The 20,471-nt window shown below is 41.1% G+C and overlaps 1 protein-coding gene and 2 long non-coding RNA genes across 3 annotated transcripts in view; 2 read left to right on the top strand and 1 right to left on the bottom strand.

The window, feature by feature from the left end:
- LOC144585798 (uncharacterized) overlaps window positions 1-20,471 on the top strand; it is a 338,116-nt gene that overhangs the window by 66,947 nt on the left and 250,698 nt on the right. The gene's annotated exons all lie outside the window — the stretch shown is intronic.
- The window catches only part of TLR5 (toll like receptor 5), an 83,433-nt gene that overhangs the window by 55,199 nt on the left and 7,763 nt on the right, over window positions 1-20,471 (top strand). The window lies entirely within an intron of this gene.
- LOC144585797 (uncharacterized) lies at window positions 6,522-20,382 on the bottom strand. The gene is made up of 2 exons (XR_013540357.1): window positions 14,531-20,382; window positions 6,522-8,810 (listed from the first exon to the last, which is right to left on the bottom strand). It is a non-coding gene; the product is annotated as an uncharacterized LOC144585797 (long non-coding RNA).

Below are 20,471 nucleotides of genomic sequence, written 5' to 3'. Positions count from 1 at the left end.
CATGCAGAACTTTCTAATTCTCATTACTGACCGACTATCAGAATAGAATTTTATTAGTGACAGTACATTATGTGAAATATTGAAGTGGTGTTTCATGGTGGTTTGCAGTTGAATAGCATGAATTTTAAATTCATGAATTTTATGAATTGATTAAAAATAACTAGCCATTTAAAACAACAGATTACAGATTAATTTTAATGTATTATTTCCATATCCTGCCTTTAATGCCCAGATATTGAGTAAGAAAAACATTTTCACATTATACCTTTTCACACCCTTCATGCTTAGGACCCTCAGCAGCCTTAGGACCCTCAGTGCGATCCCAACTAGACAAGATGACTGAGGGCTCACTGAGTTTACACAAAGACAACTCAGGCTGTGGTGAATCCAAACTCAACCAAGCTGAGGGATGTCAATGAGACTACTGCAGTGACTCTAGCAGGAAGGGCCAGCCTTTCTAGCCTTGAGCAAGATGGCGAAGAGAGGAAACAGATTTATATTGCTTGGAAGCTAGACGTTTCCATCATATAAGCATCCATAAAAAAAAAGGACTGGAGAACCACTTCTGTGTACTTTATATCTAGGAAAACTTAGCAAGTGTCACCATAAATAAGAATTTATTTCATAGCACAAAATTGTTCAGTGTCTGTGATTCTGAGTTGAGAAGGGTTTGGATCTGATGCAACTCTGCAGCTCCGCTCCTTCCCTTCTCTGCCAGGTTTTCTTTTTTGGCTCCTCTGTGACAGGCGTCTCCCCTGAACAGCCATCACCACTTCTACAATGTTATGTCTGGTATACTAATATTTACTGCACACAGATGCAACATTGCAGAAGTGGAAACTTCCAGTTGTAAGGCAGCATTCCCCCTTCAATAGGTCCTCTTTTAATAATGCATACCCTATAGAATTTGCAGCAGTTGAGTATTCATCTGTCTGCGTAAACATTTTTTGCAATCGGTTACAGGAGAGTTCTTTGGCTGTGAACTTGTATTTTGGATATAAGTATGGCCTTCAACAACGCTTCTGCCTGCTGATCCCAGCCAGCACAGCAATTGTGCTGGTAGATCCAAGGTCTGACAGCCCAAGAGCAGTTGTGCCAGCACAAGAAGCTACTGCCCATCCCAAACCCACCACAGTCATTGTTGTCTTTGAGTTTGGATTTCAGTGTCTTATAGAGGTACCATAAACCTTATTTTATTCACTCCCAGTCTGGCAACTAGAATTCTCTCCCACCCCCCACAATCAGAATTAATATTTTGTTTCACTGATTGATTGATTGATTGATTGATTGATTGATTGATTGATTGATTGATTCATTCATTCATTCATTCATTCATTCATTCATTCATTCATTCATTCATTTTCTTGAATTTCTACCCCACCCATCTAGAGCCAAGCCACAACTCTGGATGGCATTACAAACAGAAGTAAACTACAATATAAGAAACAAAAGTAAGAAATAAATTAAAACAGTAATAAAAAAATACCCAACTACTGTACATTTAAACAACATAAATTAACCCAAAACTGCATTAATTGCTTATCTATGTTTATTTATACTTGTTGCCCATTTATACATTCCTTTTAAGATCCATTAAGATCTCTCTCTTATCCTCAAGGACTGACTGTTAATAGCCATTGAGTGACCATTACCATACTGGACCTCTTTTATTTCCATTATATTTCACCTTCCTACCCTCCTCTTTGTTCTATATGTCTGTCTGATGCATTGATCTGAAGAGGTTTGTTCAGATCCACAACAAAATAGGCCAAACAAAATTTGTTAGCCTGAAACGATACTACATGGCTCTGTTTGTTTTTGCTCCCACAGATCAGCCCAGGTACCCACCTTGAAAATATGTTCTTGAAGACTAACAGGGCTGTGGAAGGGAGAGAATGTATTCTGGTAGTCTCTTAGGCCAAATAGAGTCTTGTACCAGCATACCATCAATGTGGCAACTGTGACATATTTCCATCTAATATTTTCCTCTGGGATATGACACTTTTATGCTTCAGTGTTCCTGGAGCAACACCACAGGAGAAGGTCAGCCTCTCCCTAACTGAGGTGGCAAGAATTAGCTCAAGGACTACAGTATTCACTATTGACACAGTTTATATAGTTATCTATAAATAGTTTCATGCCCTCAGACACTGTGTGATATTGATTTTGGTCTTAGAAAGGTGTTGGAGGGAAGAACAGAACAGTGCACTTATTTTTGCTGCTCTCTAAGAACCATGAAGCTCTTCGAAGCCTATCAGGATGTTGCTGTATTTTGTCAGGCTGATTTCTTCAGACACGTTGGGTTTTGGAAACATGGAGGAGAAATTCCTAAACCAGAATGGTTTGGGGCAAGGCTTCAACTTCCTACCTCACTTGAACCAAAGCTGTCTGATCTGTGTTTTGATTGAGCACAACTTTACTTTGGCAGCCATGTGTATAATTTCCTGAGGTCGTGTCAATATTTTGCAGTTTGGAGGCCCCAGCTCTTCCACAACATGATTATTATTAGGCGCATACAAAAACATGAGCAGATTATGCCAAATCTTCTCAGAGGCTGCCAGCTAAAAGGAAGCAAGCCCTGGTGAAGGGGGAAACCTGTAATTGCTGCCATGCAGTCACTGAAACATTGTGCGTACCCGTCATCCCAACACCATCTCTGGCTTCACAGAGGCAGCTCGGAGAAAACAAAGCCGGATTACGCAGTCGTGTAGAAAGAGCAGCAGTGTCTGGCATTATGCTAGATGGGATAAGTATTAGGATGGCTCTGCATTGTCAGCATTCAAAAGATTTAAGCTCATCCCCAGCTGAGGACCAGCTAAAGGAATCTCTATTTTTCTATCAGAGAATATAATGAGATTACAATTGATAGAGAAAGGGGATTTACAGCTGCCTTTGAAAGAGCTGGTGACAGCAGCTTTACTGACGCCACCCTCTGATTGGATTAGAGATGGAGGAGAATTTTGTTTCTGTTTGTTTGTGATAAGAATTACCAGAACCTGCAAATAAAATAGGAAATTATATTAACATTTTGAAGAAGAAGAAGTTTGTTTCCATAATTCTGATATGCAGGAACAGTCTAAAATTGTCTAAAACCTTTTGTATGACCTGAAGTCTGGAAGATTGTGTGTTGTTGTTTTTTTAAGTGAACGCTGTAGTCCTGAGGATTTATACGAAGTACTTCAGAGTTTTAAAAAAGTTTCTTGACAACTTGCGCAACCCCAGAAATCTTACGTGATCAACTTCTGGCATATAACCTCGAAGCTGCAGAGTCACTTTCTCTGTCACCACAGTGTTTGATAGGAGAAACTGTTTCCCTACTACCAGTAGTTAACTTTTTGTGGCTTTTAAAGCAACTGATGTTCTGCCCTTTTTCCAATACAGTCATCCTAGAGATTGTTAAAGAATCTTGGATTTAGAGACAGAAAATATACAAGACCACACAGGGCAAAATGTTTGAAGCCGTTATTGAGAGAGAAGTACGATTCCCTGAATGATCCAGTCCAGCCTTCTCTAGCATGGTGCTATCTAAATATGTCAGACTAAAACTCCCTTTACAACCACCAGGTTGGGGAAAGCTGAGCTGATTTTTGAATTTAAAAAGATCAGATCAACAGTTAGCAAAACGTGGAAAACAGAGGGTGGGGAGCGTATGAGTAATATCTGATACAGATCTCTGTTCTCTTAATCCTAAATCATAACAGAGTGAAACCAGAGCAAGTGTGAGAGCTGCGCCATCCAGCTGGTATTCGCATCAACTCTCTTCCTTAACGCTGAGAGAGAAACAGTCCTGTTTGTTACATGCAATGGCTCATTAAAGCTACATAATCCTTTGGCCTAATCAGAATAACCTCTGTGATAGCAAGGGCTCCACCAGTGGTATTGACCAAGCCAACCAAGTCTTGCCAAGATACATCGGTAGAACTCCTTAATGAAGAACAAAGAGCTGCATTCAACTGGAATGTCGTCAAAAGAGCAGGCCTTGTGAGCTTCCCTCCCATTTGGCAAGCACTTCAGGGCAAAGGCAGTGCGTGAGCGCTTTGGAATGCAAACCAAGAAGGTGCCATGATGGACAAGAGCAGCTGCTGGGGAACTGGAAGGAGAGTGCCAAACGCCTTGCTCCATGTAACGAGGTGCGGTGATGATAAAAACACTCTATGGGGATTTGGAGTGCAAATACCACTGGGTGGAACCATTAGAGAAGCTGAAGGACAGCAAGGGAAGGGGGAGGAAGGGGAAGGGGATTTAGACCAAATGCCAGAAAAATATATGGCTGTCAGCTCCCTAAGGGAAAGGAGGAGATGCTTTGCAATTAGGGTTGTATTCTCTTCCGTGTATCATTTCATGGTACATCTCCCCCACCCGTTCCTGCCTCGATACTAAAATAGGTCTTTATGCGGTTCTTTCCAAACCCAGATATTTTTGACAGGAAACTGATATTACATACCCTTAGGAGGGAATTTTACAGAAATTACGAAATTACAAACTTATTGACGCATCTGACCTTGCTTGTGAAAGTGCTAAATTCTGATATGTGTGAATTACTGTCATCCCTTTGCTAGGAAAGTCATGTCTTTTTTAAGAGGACAAGCCCTGCAGGGTAAAGAGAATCTATATATCTATGATCTGGCATGAGACCTTACTCTCAATGACAAGATTTTGTTTGTTAACACAAATTACTGTGTTGCAGGGCACGGCTCATAAATATATTACGTTATTTGTACCCCTCCTTTTTCTGAAAAAGAGATGTAAAGTGGCAAAACCCAAGGCAATTTGGCAAGGACAAGGGTACTTTCCCCAAAAAATTGAAGTGTATTCAGCTGATGTATGTGTTTCCCAATTAGACTAACAATAATAATAATAAAAATCTGTCTGGTCAACTATATAGCAACCATGAAAGGTCACCCAGGAACAGGTGGCAGCAATTCCAAGAATCAAAAACTTAATCAGAACAAAATACAGTAGGACCTCCTTATCCGCAGGACCAGTATCCACTGATTCACTAATTTGTTGGCTGAAAATACTAAATAACCCCCAATACATATGTTTCCAGGGTGTATTTACCATAAATGGCGACCAGAGGGACCCAGACACCATTGAATGTATTTATAGAATTTATATACTGTATTCAATACTTCTGTTTTTTGGCATCCTCTGGGGGAGGGGGCTTGGAACCAATCCCCTGTGGATACTATGGTTCTACTGTAGTCTTTCTGGAGTTCAGATAATGCATTTCTAACAATAAAGGAAAGAGGTTCCACAATAAAAGTCAAGGTTATATTATGTTCATAGCTGTCACAGATAATAATAATAATTTATTGTCATTGTAAGTATATACACATACAACGAAATTCACAGTGAGGTTGATAGAACTGTGACCTCTGTTTCCTATGCTGTACTACCTGGGTCAACAGAGCACCCCAGTATTTTGGCCGGGTAGCAAAAGGCAGCCCTCCAGATGTTGGTGAAACACAGCTCCCCTTATCTGTCACTCTCTGCTATGCTGGTTAGGACTGATGGGAGTTGTGGTCCAGTAACACCTGGAAGCCTATACTTGGCTCACCCCTGATTTAAGTAAACATTCAGTACACACTAGTAAACTGCATAGACACTGAAAGAAATGACACTGGTCACTAACCTGTTTATGTTCTCCTGACATCTCTCCTGCATCCTCCACTTCCTGGATGACTTTTTGCCCCCTGCTAGCACTTCACCTCTTCCTATTCTTAAAGGGTCAGTTCAAATGCAGGTCACAGGGCTGCTCCTCCTTCAAGTCGACAAAAACAATTCCAGTTACTGTAAGCTAGCCTAGAAAATGACCCTTCACCATGGAATGATCCTGTGCAGGACATCCTGGCTCCTGAGCAGAGACAATTACGCTATTTTGGGCACTATATCTTTTCAGGGTTATTCTTGGATTTTAAATCTCAACAACTTTGGCTTTTTCTCTTAAGGGTGATTTAGAAGTAATATTATAAATATTATGGATGTTCAGGATTCAGCAGTGGTCAGTCCTTTTGCATAATTAAAACTAGCGCACCGGCTGCGGCCATTCCAGGAGAGGTCTGATCTGTCCACAGTGACATATGCTTTACTTATATTCTGGCTGGACTACTGCAAAGCACACTCTGTGGTGCTGCCTCTGGAATCTATTTGGACACTTTAGCAGGTCCAAAATGCGGCAGTGAGATTGCTAACTGGAGCTGGCCACAGGGATCACATAACCCTCATGTTACGGCAGCTCCACTGGCTGTCAAACCGTTTCCAGGCACAATTCAAAGACCTGGTCTTAACCTATAGCGCCCTAAACAGCTTGTGTCCAAGCTGTCTCAAGGATTGTGTCCCACATTAGGAGCCTGCTCAGGTGCTAAGATCGTCATGCGTTCGGTGGGGAGACAGGAGAGGGCCTTCTCTCTGTTGCTGCCCCCAAGCTTTGGAACTCCTTCCCAGTGGAGGCCAGACTGGACTCATCTTTGCTGTCCTTCTGCAAGCAGGTGAAGAACTTTCTCTTCAAGGAAGTTTCCCCTTGATTACCGACTGCCTGCCTGAGGGAGATATTTAAATAGATTCTTGTGTCTTACTGTGTTGAATGTGTTTTGATGTTGCTTCTGTTTACTGTCTTTTGCTGTAGCATTTGTTTTATCCTTTTTAGTACAGTATGTGTATTCTTATTCTTTTTTTTGCTGTAAATACTGTCTTTGAATGATGTAAGCTGCCTTTGCTCCTTCTTAAGGAGAACAGTGCCGTAGAAATGTTTTAACTCAGTGGTTCTTAACCTTTGTTACTCAGATGCTTTTGAACTGCAACTCCCAGAAACCCCAGTCAGCATAGCTAGTGGGGAAGGCTTCTGGGAGTTGCAGTCCAAAACTCCCGAGTAACCCAAGGTTAAGAACCAGTGTTTTAACTGAATAAATACATTTAATTGGGACTGTTGATAACTAATGTAGTAGAACATTGGCCTCTCAGAGCCAGTTTGATCCGCTTTCCAGCAAGTGCTCCTTTGACATTCAAAATTACAGATGTAGGAAATAAGCTCAAACACTGATTTAAGCCTCATTTGTGAGAATGGACTTCATCAAAATAATTAGCTCAGCCCCCCTCCAAGTTGATCCAGAACATGAATTCCATAATATGAATTATGATGGTCATTCTGCCCCCAGTTTATCTGATTGTCATCACTCAGACAAGCACAGGGCTCTTCCATACAGGGCACCCACATGCATTCCTGGGGGGGAGGGAATGCTGCCTTCCTGGAGCCTGCCCTATTGCCATCCATCCTGTGCCAATATCAGTGATCTTTCTAATGAAAAAGCAAAGGAGAACTGAAAGTTGTTGTGGGTTTTTCGGGCTCTTTGCCCGTGTTCTGAAGGTTGTTCTTCCTAACGTTTCGCCAGTCTCTGTGGCCGGCATCTTCAGAGGACAGCACTCTGTGCTCTGGTGTAGTTTGCTTGGGAGTGGAGTATTTATGGCTGTGAAATAGGCTTTTGTCCTTTTTCAGGAGATGGGTGATTAATGTGTCTTGTTGTGGGTGTATTGTTGTGATGAGGAGAGATTATCTGTCACTGATTAATGGGTGTCATTAGCTGGTCTTTTGTGTGTAGTGATCCCCGGTCCTTGTGGCTGGGTAGAGTTCGTTGACCTTTTGCACACTGTATTTTTGAGAGCTGAGAGCCAAATTTTGTTGAGTTTCAAACTTTCCTCTTTTTTGTTGAAGTTCTGCTGGTGCTTGTGGATTTCAATGGTTTCCCTGTGCAGTCTGACGTAATGATTGCTGGTGTTGTCCAGTATTTCAGTATTTTGAAATAGAATTTCATGTCCAGCTTGTTTTAGGGCATGTTCAGCTACTGCAGATTTTTCTGGCAGTGTCTCTCATATTCTTTGATTCTGGTGTGGATGCTTTGTTTTGTGGTACCAATATATACAGTACCTGGCCACAATTGCAAGGTATCCGGTATACTCCTGAACTGAAAGCTTCCAACAGGGGAATTGAAAGCCTCCTGCCGGAAGGTCCCCACTGTGGACATCCATTACATATAGGAAGCACCATAATGCAATTCTCTGCTAGTGGAATAGAACAATACGAAGACTAAACCAAGGTTTTAAAGAAGGTCGAAAAGCCTAGGAACGCATGGGGAAGAAGTCGTGCAGAGCAAGATAAGAGAAATAGTGCCTGGATGCTAAGAGAATTTCCCTGGGAATTCTTGATGGGAAAAAAATTACAGGGGTATAAATGATTTGTATAAACTAACCTCATAGCTAATTTTGTTCACGAAAGTGGGTCCACACTATCTCAAGACTGTGTCTCTCTTTGTGAGCCAGATTGGGTGGTTAGATCACCAGGATAAGCCTTTATCTTGGTCTCACCACTTTTACAGGTGCATTTCGTGGGGGCAGACTTTAGAACTTCTCCACACACAGACACACACAGGAGGCCAGGCCAGCACCATCTTTGCTGTTCTTTCGCAAGCAGGCGAATACTTTTCCTGTCAAGCAAGCTTCCCCTTAATTTCTGGCTGCCTGAGTGGGGGTTTTCAAATGGATGTTATACCCTAGTGCTTTGAATGTGGTTTTAGTGTTGCTTTTGTTTACCATGTGTGAGGGCTCGAATTTAGGCTCCTTCCTTGCTTCAAAGAAATCAAGAGATTTTTGTTGTTTGGAAACACGTGAAATATTTATTGGAATGTTTAACAAATAACCAGAGTCCATAACATGATTCCATTGCCTTTCTCCTTCCGCCAACGGGTCCTGAAGGGGTTTCCAATTGTCTTCCAAGAACGGGTTTCTCTCACCAGAATTCCAGAGACCTGGCCAGTCTGTAAAGATATTGGTGGTTATAACCTGTCCTGCCAAGGGCATGGTCTCATCATCCCGGCCATCATCCCACACGGGACATTCTTCTGATGTAGGATCCTTCCAGGTCCTCTCTGAACCCCTTCCTCCTCATCTCGCTTATCCTCCATTCCAATCTCTCCTTTCTCCTTCTCTTCTCTAAGCTCCCTTCTCCACTCTTTAGCCTCCGCCTCTCCCCAGAAGGGGTGGAATCTCCCTTTTTTCAATATAATCGGCTTCTTCTTTGGGTACTCTCAGCCTCTCCCAAGCCCCAGTCCATGGGTCTTCCATCCATACCCACTCCCAGCCTGGCGGTAACTGGTCTTCCCTCCTTTTTATCTCTGCCGTTCCCGCCTCTATCCCCACCCTCTTCTTCTGCTCCTTTCCTGCCATTTCTCCCTGAGCCTTTTCAATGGTCAGTCTTTGCATTTCCCCTTCTCATCTGTCTTTGTCCCTCGCTGCTCTGTCTCTTTAAGTGTTGGGACAGGCTGGGTTTGTATCTCCTTCTCTTCAGTACGGAGGACGGCTCTCCAGGGAGTGGGACACCCCCTCGCCTCCTGTCTCACACTATGCTTTAGTGTGGTATTTGTTCAATCTTTTTTTTAGTATTTGTATACTTACTGTTGTTAGCCTCAAATATTGTCTTTTTAATAATTTAAGCTGGTCCTTTTTAAGGAGAAAGGTGGTATAATTAAAAGAAAATTAGCAACCAGAGAAAAGGCACTCTTAAAGGAGGGGGTGAGTTGTGTTCTCCCCAGAAAGGTTTACTAGGCACCTATATTTTTGGTGTCAGGCAAACAAAACAAAACAAGACAAACTGAACTAAGCTAAATTAAACAAAGGGTATAAATAAACAGGCATTTGTCCTGCTGTTTGGTCCATAGTAGGGAAAGGCTGGTTCGTTTCTTTTGCCAGTGATCAAATGATGTAATTGCTAGCGTGAACCAGCCCATCACCAGAGCGCTTCTATTTGCAATTTTATGGGTTCCTGTCAGGGGCTACTGGTTTGTTGTTGTTGTTTGGTGCAGGTGGGATTATTCTATTTTGATTTATATCCAGCATGTGTAATTGCTGGAAACAAACCAAAGTAGAGCATGTGGCTTTAAATTTCCTTTTCCCTTCAATTTCCCAATATCATGAAATGACTTAAAAAGAAAGCTTAGCCATTTCACGAGACTGGGAAAATAAACACTTTCTCTGACCCCTCTTTGGAGGGACAGAGGAAGGAAGCAAAGTTTAGGTTTTTTTTTTTTTTAAAGTCTGTTAGGCCAGCACTGATGTGCTATATTGCCTAAAAAAAGAGAGAAGAGAGGAAGAGGCAAGGAAGGAGATTTTTTTTGTTGTTCTTTTCTTAAGGGAGGTAGTCCAAATAGGTACACTTGAGGTGCAAATACCATTTGAATACAAGGACCACACCAAATGGGATATTGGACCTCTACTCAATCTTAAGTAGCCCTGTTTAACCCGCTCAAGCTTACTCCAGTTGAGCTGTGTAGACAAGCCCTAAACTAAACTAAACTAAACTAAACTGAACTAAACTGTGTAGACAAGCCCTAAACTAAAGTAAAATAAACATATAGTTTTCACCTTTTTCATTCTGTTTTGTGGCATTCAGCTACTTATGTTTTGATGGTGTTTACATTTTTATCTTAATGTTTGTCTTATAAACCATGCTAAGAATAGGATTGAAAAGTAATATTAAAATAGCCCTTTTTAGTATGTGCAAAATATAAAGCCTTTGCACATGAGAAAGGCGTAGGGATAAGCATAGGATGGTATATTTGCCATGTATGGATATTACTAGATCCATTCTAAAATTTAGATCCCTTTCAAATTTTAAAATCATCTGGAGATTCTGGAGAACCTCCAAAGACAGAAGAAGCTCTCCACCTCTGAGAGTCACCCTCTACATATGAACAATTTAAAAGTCCAAAAGAAAGGGGCAGCCAAGTATCGTGCCCCTATTCTTGTCCTTGTGTATATATGCTTTTCGGAAACCTGAATGTGTTTGTTTTGTATTTCAAAAAGCAGCTGAACATAATTAGCAGATATGCCGCTAGATTACAGTGAATCCAAGGAGCGTGGTCCTCAAGCTCCCACACTTGCAGATGTCCCTTGCAGATGGACTAGAGCCATTATAGTGAGGGGTGGGCTGAGCCATTGTACATGTTCCTGTTGATTCCTGCCACTGGCACAATAAGAACAAACGTTGTAAAGGTTGGCATTGTAAAAACAGGTATTAAGAGGGCTGTATTTGAGAAACAGATCAGTAAGCTCAAAAAATCCATAATGTCAGAGCCTACTAAAGTTGCTTTTCATGGAGTAGAGTCCCACAGGCAGCAAGACCACTGGGAATTCTAGGATTTGTAGTCCAAAATATAATGTTTCAAAGCTCTGTGTACTCTCAAGTGCCTTCTAAAATAATAGGGAGGGAGGAAATAAACCTTTTAAACATGTCAAATGTCACAAGTATCTTTAACATGTGCTTGGCTCTGGGGCAACACTTTTTCTTTTTATTGGCCTAATAACTGATGGCTGTGGATCCAAGCTGTCCAGGTCACCCACTGAGCTGTCTCAAATTCTTGCTTCAGGGCTTGTATATCCAACCATTAAAATATCTTAGTTTAAACCCCACTTCTTCCTTTTCCTCTGCGTATGAGAGATTGTCTTCATTAAGATACTTTTCTCTTTGACAAGATGGACTCACAAACATGGTGCAAAACAATTAGATCTATGCAATTTTTTTCTACTCACTTTTTATTCATGTCAGTGCTCCACTTACTGAATTTTCAAACTTTTATGGTGGAGTCTACGTGCTTACATGGCTATTTCTAGAGTAAAGTCACTTAAAATGTAAGTAATTAGACCCGCCCCCCCTCCCTGAAAGTATAAGGAAACTGGTTATTATGTGCAGATGGTTTCTCCTCACCCAGAGGAGAGAGAGAGAAAAAAAAGCATGGAGAGGGCGTGGGGAGGAGAAAACCACTTAATCATTTTACCATCATTATTTTATTTAATGAGAAGCAGGTGATGGTGTTGGCATGGACGGACTATATAGCACAGTGGAGGGTTTGGAAGGAGCCAACGTTGACAGCAAAGCCAGACATCGGTATAATGGATAAAATCATCTCCATACTAGCATACAATTTGTTATCTATCTATCCATTACCTATCTACCTATCTACAGTATATCACAGGCGTACGCCCCCTCACATTTTATAAATATTTTACTATATCTTTTCATGTGACAACACTGAAAAAATGAACTTGGCTACAATGTAAAGCAGTGTGTATACAGCTTGTATAACAGTGTAAATGTGCCCTCCCCTCAAAATAAAGCCACACAGAGCCATTAATGTCTAAACCGCTGGCAACGAAAGTGAGTACACCCCTAAATGACAATGTCCAAATTCGGCATAAAGTGTCAATATTTTGTGTGGCCACCATTATTTTCCAGCACTGTCTTAACCCTCTTGGACATAGAGTTCACAAGAGCTTCAAAGGTTGCCACTGGAGTCCTCTTCCACTCCTCCATGAGAACCATCACAGAGCCACCTTCCATTTCAGGATGCCCCACAGATGATCAATAGGGTTTAGGTCTGGAGACATGCTTGGCCAGTCCATCACCTTTACCCTCAGCTTCTTTAGCAAGGCAGTGGTTGTTTTGGAGGTGTGTTTGGGGTCGTTGTCATGTTGGAATACTGCCCTGCGGCCCAGTCTCCAATACTCTGCTTCAGTATGTTATAGTACATGTTGGCATTCATGGTTCCCTCAATGAACTGTAGCTCCCCAGTGCCGGCAGTACTCATGCAGCCCCAGACCACCACCATGCTTGATTGTAGGCACGACACACTTATCTTTGTACTCCTCAAATAGTTGCCACCACACACTTGATGCTATCTGAACCAAATAAATTTATCTTGGTCTCATTGGACCAAGAAATCCATGTCCTTAGTCTGCTTCTCTGCAGCAAACTGTCTACGGGCTTTCTTGTGCATCATCTTTAGAAGAGGCTTCCTTCTGGGAGGACAGCCCTGGAGACCAATTTGATGCAGTGTGTGGCGTATGGTCTGAGCATTGACAGGCTGCCCCCCCCCCTTCAACTTCTGCAGCAATGCTGGCAGCACTCATACGTCTATTTCCCAAAGTCAGTCTCTGGATATGAGACTGAGCACGGGCACTCAGCTTCTTTTGTCGCCCATGGTGAGACCTGTTCTGAGTAGAACCTGTCCTGTTAAACTGCTGTATGGTCTTGGCCACCGTGCTGCACCTCAGTTTCAGGTTTCTGGCAATCTTCTTTTAGCCTAGGCCATCTTTATGTAGAGCAACAATTCATTTTTTCAGATCCTCAGATAGTTCATTACCAGAGGTGATATGTGGAACTTCCAGTGACCAGTCTGAGAGAGTGAGAGCGATAACACCTGCTCCCCCTTCACACCTGAGACTTGTGACACTAATGAGTTTCATGATACCAGGGAGGGAAAATGGCTACTTGGGCCCAATTTGGACATTGTCCCTTAGGGGTGTACTCACTTTTGTTGCCAGCGGTTAACACATTAATGTCTAAATATTAATGCCTTAGTGCGCACAGGGGGTGGGGCGGGAAGTCAGTCTTCATTGCCCAGTCAGGCTCTGGCCGTGGACTGGTGCTGGGCCATGGACCAGGGGTTGACAACCTCTGCTATAAGGGACTCTCAAACCCTTGCTCGGAGTTTCTTGGTATATCAAAGGCATAAGGTTTAAATTCGTGTTTTTAGATCCGGCTTTATCCCAATCTTACTCTCTTTGCACTCTTTCTCCATCAGACTTCGTTTTCTCCTTCTCTTCCACTGCCGCTAAGCTTGTTAATGACCCCCAACTCATCCCTATTCCTGCCTTTTACTCCCACTCTTCCGTTATCAGGAGGCTCTCTTCTATTGGTTGCTTTATTTCCGTTTTTTTTCTCTATCTTCTTCTTCAGTGGTTTGGACTGACCCCCAAGTCATGTTAACAATTCCTGTGTGTAATGCACTTGCTTCTCTGTTGATCTCTTTTGCCTGAGTAGAAGAAGGAGGGGACGGCTCACTTTCTTGTTTAATTTCTTTAAACAGTCTTTCTTCACACACAGATTGACCTTTTCTAATTATGCATTTGGTGGGACATCTCTCACAAAATAGCTACTTTTCCCACCCACTCCTCACATCCTTTGATGTTAAAAAATGTGACAGCCAAGGAGTCCAAAAGAGCTAGCACCAGGAACCGAGCTTTCTTGGTGGTGGCTCCTTGCCTTTAGAATAAGCTTCCTACAGAGGTTCTCCAGGCACCATCCATCATAGTTTTTAGGAAGCTAATCAAAATGGAATCATATAAAGCTGCCTTCTACTAGCATTGAACTATTGACCTGAGATGTTTATATATGTTTTAATTTGTGTAATTCTATTTAAAGGTAGGTTTATTGCTTTAGCTCATGGCAGGGTTTTTTATTCTATTTATTATACACGGTGGGTTTTTTATTGCATGATTTATTCTATGTTGTGAACCACCCACAAGAGTGTTCACACTAATGGGGCAGTGTATAAGTGGAATGAATGAATAAATAAATTTATTGACATTATGGACATTTATAATCATTTTATTGTGTGAATTTCTATTGTTATTCATTGCCAAGATTGTGAACTGCTTTGGAAACATTCATGTGGGAAAGCAGTGTACAAATAAAACTGACCTTGATAACTCACAGGTCCAAATAGGGATAATAGAATTGAATGTACAGATAGAAGGCATGAACTGTCCTTGATCGCAGTCTCCATCCTTGGCCTTCTTGTGTTGATTAAGAATGTCTGGAATGCACAATTTGGAAAACATAGTTTTTGGACTGTAATATTCAGAATTCAGCAGACAACATGGCCAGCAGCCATGCTGCTTGGTAGATGTTGTGAGATGTAATTCAGAAATAACTTTTCCCAGCTACAGTATATTGAAAAGAGGTGGTACGTTTAAGCACATTGAATGAATATAGCTATGGTTTTGTGGGCTATCTAGAGACCTGCATTATCTGGGGTTCTGCCTGCACTTTGGAAATTCAGGCATGTTGAGATGAATGTAGCTACAATTTCTCTTCAAACTTCCCTGGCCAGCACAGGAGTCAAGATTGCTGCACTTTCAGATTTGTAATGCCTAGCTAGGTTTTCATTGTAGAAAGAAAGTACTGTAACCACACTACATGAAACTTAAAACACAAGACTGCCTACGACTATCTTTCCACAACTGATGGTGCAGGTGATGTATGAAAAATTGGACTCTTAAACAGTAATATAAATGAGGATGCCATATTCTTCCAATTTAGTATTATAACACATATGGACAACATTGCTGCAGAAGTATTATTCTTCCATACCAAATCCCAAATCATATACATTTCCAAGCAAAGTATAAAGAGCTAAACAGATTGAAAGAACTTGATGGGTGGGGGGGAACCCCCTAAGCAGAGGAATTATTATTAAATGAGCTAAATTATTAAATGAGCTTAGAAAGCACTTGCACAACACTTTAAACCAACTATAAAGAAACTAACACTTTTGTTATCTACTCTGTAATAAAATAAGTGATGGTGGAATGTTGAAATGTAGAGAATATTTGAACACAAGCAGATGTGAATAACAATCCTAAGGTTTGCCCTTAACTGCTAAGCATATAACATTCCTGTTGTCTCAGGCAGTTGCCTTCACCCTTTTCAAATTCATGACTATGAGTCATTTTATAATAAAAATGGATTCCATTGCTTTCTTCCATCTGTTTCTGTTTCTTCCTCCCATTTATCTATTTGCTCTTTTGAATATTTTTAAAGGTACAAAAACAATGTGTGGGAAGGGGGGAGGATGTACCTCTGTGTGTGTGTGTGCGCGCGTGTCTTTGGTCATAACAGGACCCTTTTTAGGATTATAATGACAAGCAAAGACAAATGGTTCTGAATGTAAAGATTAAAATCAGCATAATTATAGCACCATTTCACTAATACTTTTTCTGTCCTTTGTACAATCTTCATGGCAAAAAAAAAAAAAAAAAAAGAGGGGGGACATCTATTCTTTACTCAACACACTGGCTTTCTGTTTCCACACCCATGTACAGTATGTTACAGATCAGACAACTCAAATGATAGCAATTACTCTGATTTTGGGAAACAAAGTTCAGTCTGTCCTTAAACTCTGTTTGGCTAGATGACTCTTGATAATATGATTATCCTATTTAAAAATAAACAATCCCTAGAGAATGGCAAACTCTGATGCAGAAATGGCTTGTCCACCTTTTGTTTGTTTGTTTGTTTGCTTGCTTGCTTGCTTGCTTGCTTGCTTACTTACTCACTTACTTACTGCATTTCTATGCTGCCTTTCTGCTGGGTCTCATATATTGGGAAAAGCAAATCATCACAGATAAAATAGTTAATTTTAATAAGCAGAATATTATATTTTGGATTAGCAACAAGGAAAAACATATCTGATAAAAGTTGGAGTTCTATCCACAAGCAACCTAGAAAGTATAAAAATTATGAAGTGCCAAACATCAACACTAGAAATGAAAAGCCTCTGGAAGCATCACCAGGTCCTCTTCTAACCAATACTAATTTCAGTAAAAGGGGTTATTCCAAAATCTTTGGTTGCTATTTGAAAAAGCTGCCAATAGTTGCTAATTTGCTTCCTAAAATTAAAAAATCAGTGATTTTGCCAACATGGCATATCACCAGCAGAGTTTTAGGACTTGACTCCTGATTTTTAGGCTTGACTCTTTGGTCAGTCACCATGGACCAGCAAGGCCAAGAGATAAGAAGTGCAATATAATAATAATAAACCGGAAATAACCACAGATATACTTCTGATATTGAATGTGGGTGTTTTTTCACCTGATGGAACCTATACCCCTTTCTCAGTGCAATTTCCACCACTCTTACAGGCCTGCAGGATGAGACAAACATTTTAATTGGGGGGGGGAGCCCTAGTTTGTGGGGGTGGGGGCATAGACCCTGTTAAGCCTGGCACTGTGTATGTGAGAAAGAGTGAGAGCGACGGAGTGAGAGAGACACAGAGACAGAGAGAGAGAGAGACAGAAAAGGTGTCCTGTGAGTCATATTTTGCCCACCCCAGTAGAAATGTTTTGAACATTAAATACATCAAACATTCCTCACAACAGCATATCAAATGGATCAGCATTTTTTAAAATTATACCACTTCAAACGGCAGGTGTGTTAAATGTTCCTGGCTTAGACAACAAAAAGGCCTTGTACATAGAAAACCCACCAATTTTCAGGGCATAATATTGTCTGTTGGAGTATCTGGTAATGTAAGAGCCTCTCCTTTTGTCTGTGAGGACATACACATGTTAAAGAGAAATGGAGGGAAGATATTTAAAACATGCAAATTTTAAAACCACATATTTTTGCATAATTAGTAATAAAATGCTTTCTTACTAGAGTGTATTGGGGATTTTCCTTCCCAAAGTAAAAAAAATACTGTATATGGTAAATATATACAGAGAAAGCCAGCAACCCTTTCCCTCTTTCTGGGGGCATTTTCTCCAGCTTGTTGAAGGTTACATAGGCTGGCTCTTCTTCCAGGAAGCGCAACACAGATATCTATCTATCTATCTATCTATCTATCTATCTATCTATCTATCTATCTGTCTGTCTGTCTGTCTGTCTGTCTGTCTGTCTGTCTGTCCGTCCGTCCGTCCGTCCGTCCGTCCGTCCGTCCGTCCGTCCGTCCGTCCGTCCGTCCGTCCGTCCGTCCGTCCGTCCGTCCGTCCGTCCCTTGGTTATATATGTGTGTGTTATATGTGTGTGTGTGTACACACACACAAACACACACATATAACTTAAATCTGTGCTGTACATGATGCAGTACACACAGAGAGATTTTTCTTGGACTGACTTCCATTTCCATCTGGCTGAATGAGATGTGTTCCAAATGTATTTTGAAAGAAACGTCCCCATTCTAATTTAATCAATTGCACACTGGGATTTATGCCAGATATCCAGTGATGAGTTATGAATTGTTCTGGAGGTGGGAGAATCCTGGATGGAGAAGAAAGTGAACAAATATTTGGCATGAGTCACCCTCATTTCTTATTTTAAGTTCTCCTGCATAAAATAACAAAACTAAATTTACAAGGTTTTTTTTGGAATGTGTGGGGATGATGAAGTGTTAAATAAAGAAGTTACAAGAGCACATTTCTCTTACTTAAGTGTCCATAAACTAAATATTGCTAGGTGTTATATTAAGTCATGGGGCATACTAAAGTTTTTATTCAAGGTGTTTAGTACTCCCCAATATATAATAAGTGCACTATGTTTCTTATATCAAATTATAGCACTGTAAACATCATCCCAGATCCTGTCAACAAATGTTGATTGTATTTTTGGTTTCTTTCTCTCCTGAGGAGCTGCATGCATACAGCCTATCTTTGTTTTTTTGTTTTAGACCATTTTAAAAAGTCTATACTAGGTGTCTAAGTTCTCTTTTGAAATGCATAATGAGCCTCGTGGCGCAGTGGTTAAACCGCTGTACTGCAGCCAAAACTGTGCTCACGACCTGGGGTTCAATCCCAGGTAGCCGGCTCAAGGTTGACTCATCCATCTATCCTTCCGAGGTCGGTAAAATGAGTACCCAGCTTGCTGGGGGGGCAATGTGTAGCTTGCATAATTAACTTGTAAACCACCCAGAGAGTGCTTGAAGCACTATGGGGCGGTATATAAGCAGCACGCTTTGCTTCACTTTGCTTTGCATGGACTACACACCAGGCTGGAATCGGAGCACCTACTTATGCCAATTCAGTTTCTAGGAATGGATATAGGAACTCAAATGGAAACATATGCTTGACATATATGTACACTTTGGCTGCTCCTTTACTTTTTTGTTGCTTTAACTCTTGAATTGATTTTATCTAGACAAGTTTTATGAGGTTGGATTCAGACTCGGTCATATTTAGAACACAGCTATAGAAATCCATGACTTAATTTGGTTATGACTAATTTCAGTCCCTTTTAATTTCAACAAGTCTAAGCATGATTAAATCTAAATCTAAACTATTTTGTTTCAATCAACTTTTTTCTTATCTTATGACTGTAGGCAGTCTTGGTGAATTATTGGAAAGAGCTTTTGCTTTTATATGAAACAATAGTTCCCAACCTTGGGTCCCCAGATGTATTCCTGTTCCCTTTGAGTAGCCACAATGAGGTCATCGACATAGGCAAAAATAAAAGTTGAATGTCAATTTCTGCTTCTGGATACAAGCATGATCTTGCTTGAAACCTCGTTGCAGCAGCATCTTCTTCAATTTCTCATTTTAAAAAGACAATTCACAGAGAAAACAGAGAATTATGAAGTTGGAAGGGGCCTATAGGGCCATTGAGTCCAACCCCATGCTCAGGGTGTAGAATGGAAGGCTTGCTCTAGATCAGGAATCTGTTCTAGACCTTTTCTCCAGAATAAAATCAGTGAGGTTTAAACATTATGTGTTGTCAAGTCAGATTTGCCTTACAGTGGCCCTAACAAGAGTTTCAAGGAAAGTAAGATAATTTAAGAAATGGTTTTACCAGTTCCATCACCCCTCCCCATGACTCTTCATGTCCAAGCAAGGACTTGAATCCATGTCTACTGAGTCCTAGTCCATCACTCTGTCATCAACCTTGTTTAAATGTTAGCACTGGGCAATACGTTTACTGGATTATCACAAGGCAGCTGAGATTTTAAGTTCTTCATTACATTTCCATCAGAACGCATGGCCTGACTGGTGGAACAAATCGTACGAGCCAAAGTTAGATATACTTTAGAGAGTGGGACTCAAAGAATCTGATTGAAGTGTGAGGGTATCAGGCTTTACCCATGGGGTATAGAATAAATTGAAATCCTTCCTTCTTTCTCCATCCTGTCTCACCCATCTCTCATGCCAGTTTGATAATGAATTCCAGAAAACGGAGACGTTCAGCCTCCACAGCCCTTTTGTCCTTGTAGTGGAGGATGGCTAGACTGTCTCCTCCCAGTTGTCTTTCTTTTTGGAGGCAAAGCCTTAAACAAACAAAAAATCATACGGCCTTTGGCTACTTAATTTGCTAGCTGAGGAATGCAGTGCATGGGTGTGATGCATTTTCTTTTATTGGTAGAAAAAAAAGTGCAGTCTTTGAAAAAAAAAATCTGTCTGATTCATTTCAGACAGAATCCTATTGAGAAAAATGGTCCCAGAAGTAATAGGCAACAGACAAGCGGGACATGCCACAAATACTGCAGTGTGAAATAGGGTTCTAGCCAGCCAATCATTCCCTCTCCCAGGAGATGCAAATCCATCCCACTGCCTTGCCTGATTTTTGCTTTGTTCCACAACAGACTCTCTGAATTCTATAGCCACTGAGCATATTCAGGTACCACTGGATGGTTTTGGATGGTCCACTTTTAAAGATTCTTCTGAAAACCCTGGGATTTGCCTGTGCTTGCTGATAAGCTTCCTGCATGTGTTGATGATGCTGTTTTGGCTACACAGGGAGAGGCATTCAGAGAACACTGGGTGTGGCAAAGGATGGTGTAACACTTTATGACTTTTTGTGGAAAAAGAAAGAATGCTTACCCAATCCTGGCAGGGACTTGGTCCAATGGGATAACAATCCAAATCCCCATCTCCTC

This window comes from Pogona vitticeps, chromosome 1 (genome assembly GCF_051106095.1).
Source record: "Pogona vitticeps strain Pit_001003342236 chromosome 1, PviZW2.1, whole genome shotgun sequence".
Lineage (NCBI taxonomy): Eukaryota > Metazoa > Chordata > Lepidosauria > Squamata > Agamidae > Pogona > Pogona vitticeps.
The sequence above is the reverse complement of the archived record's forward strand: the minus strand, read 5'-3'. Positions and strand labels throughout refer to the sequence as shown.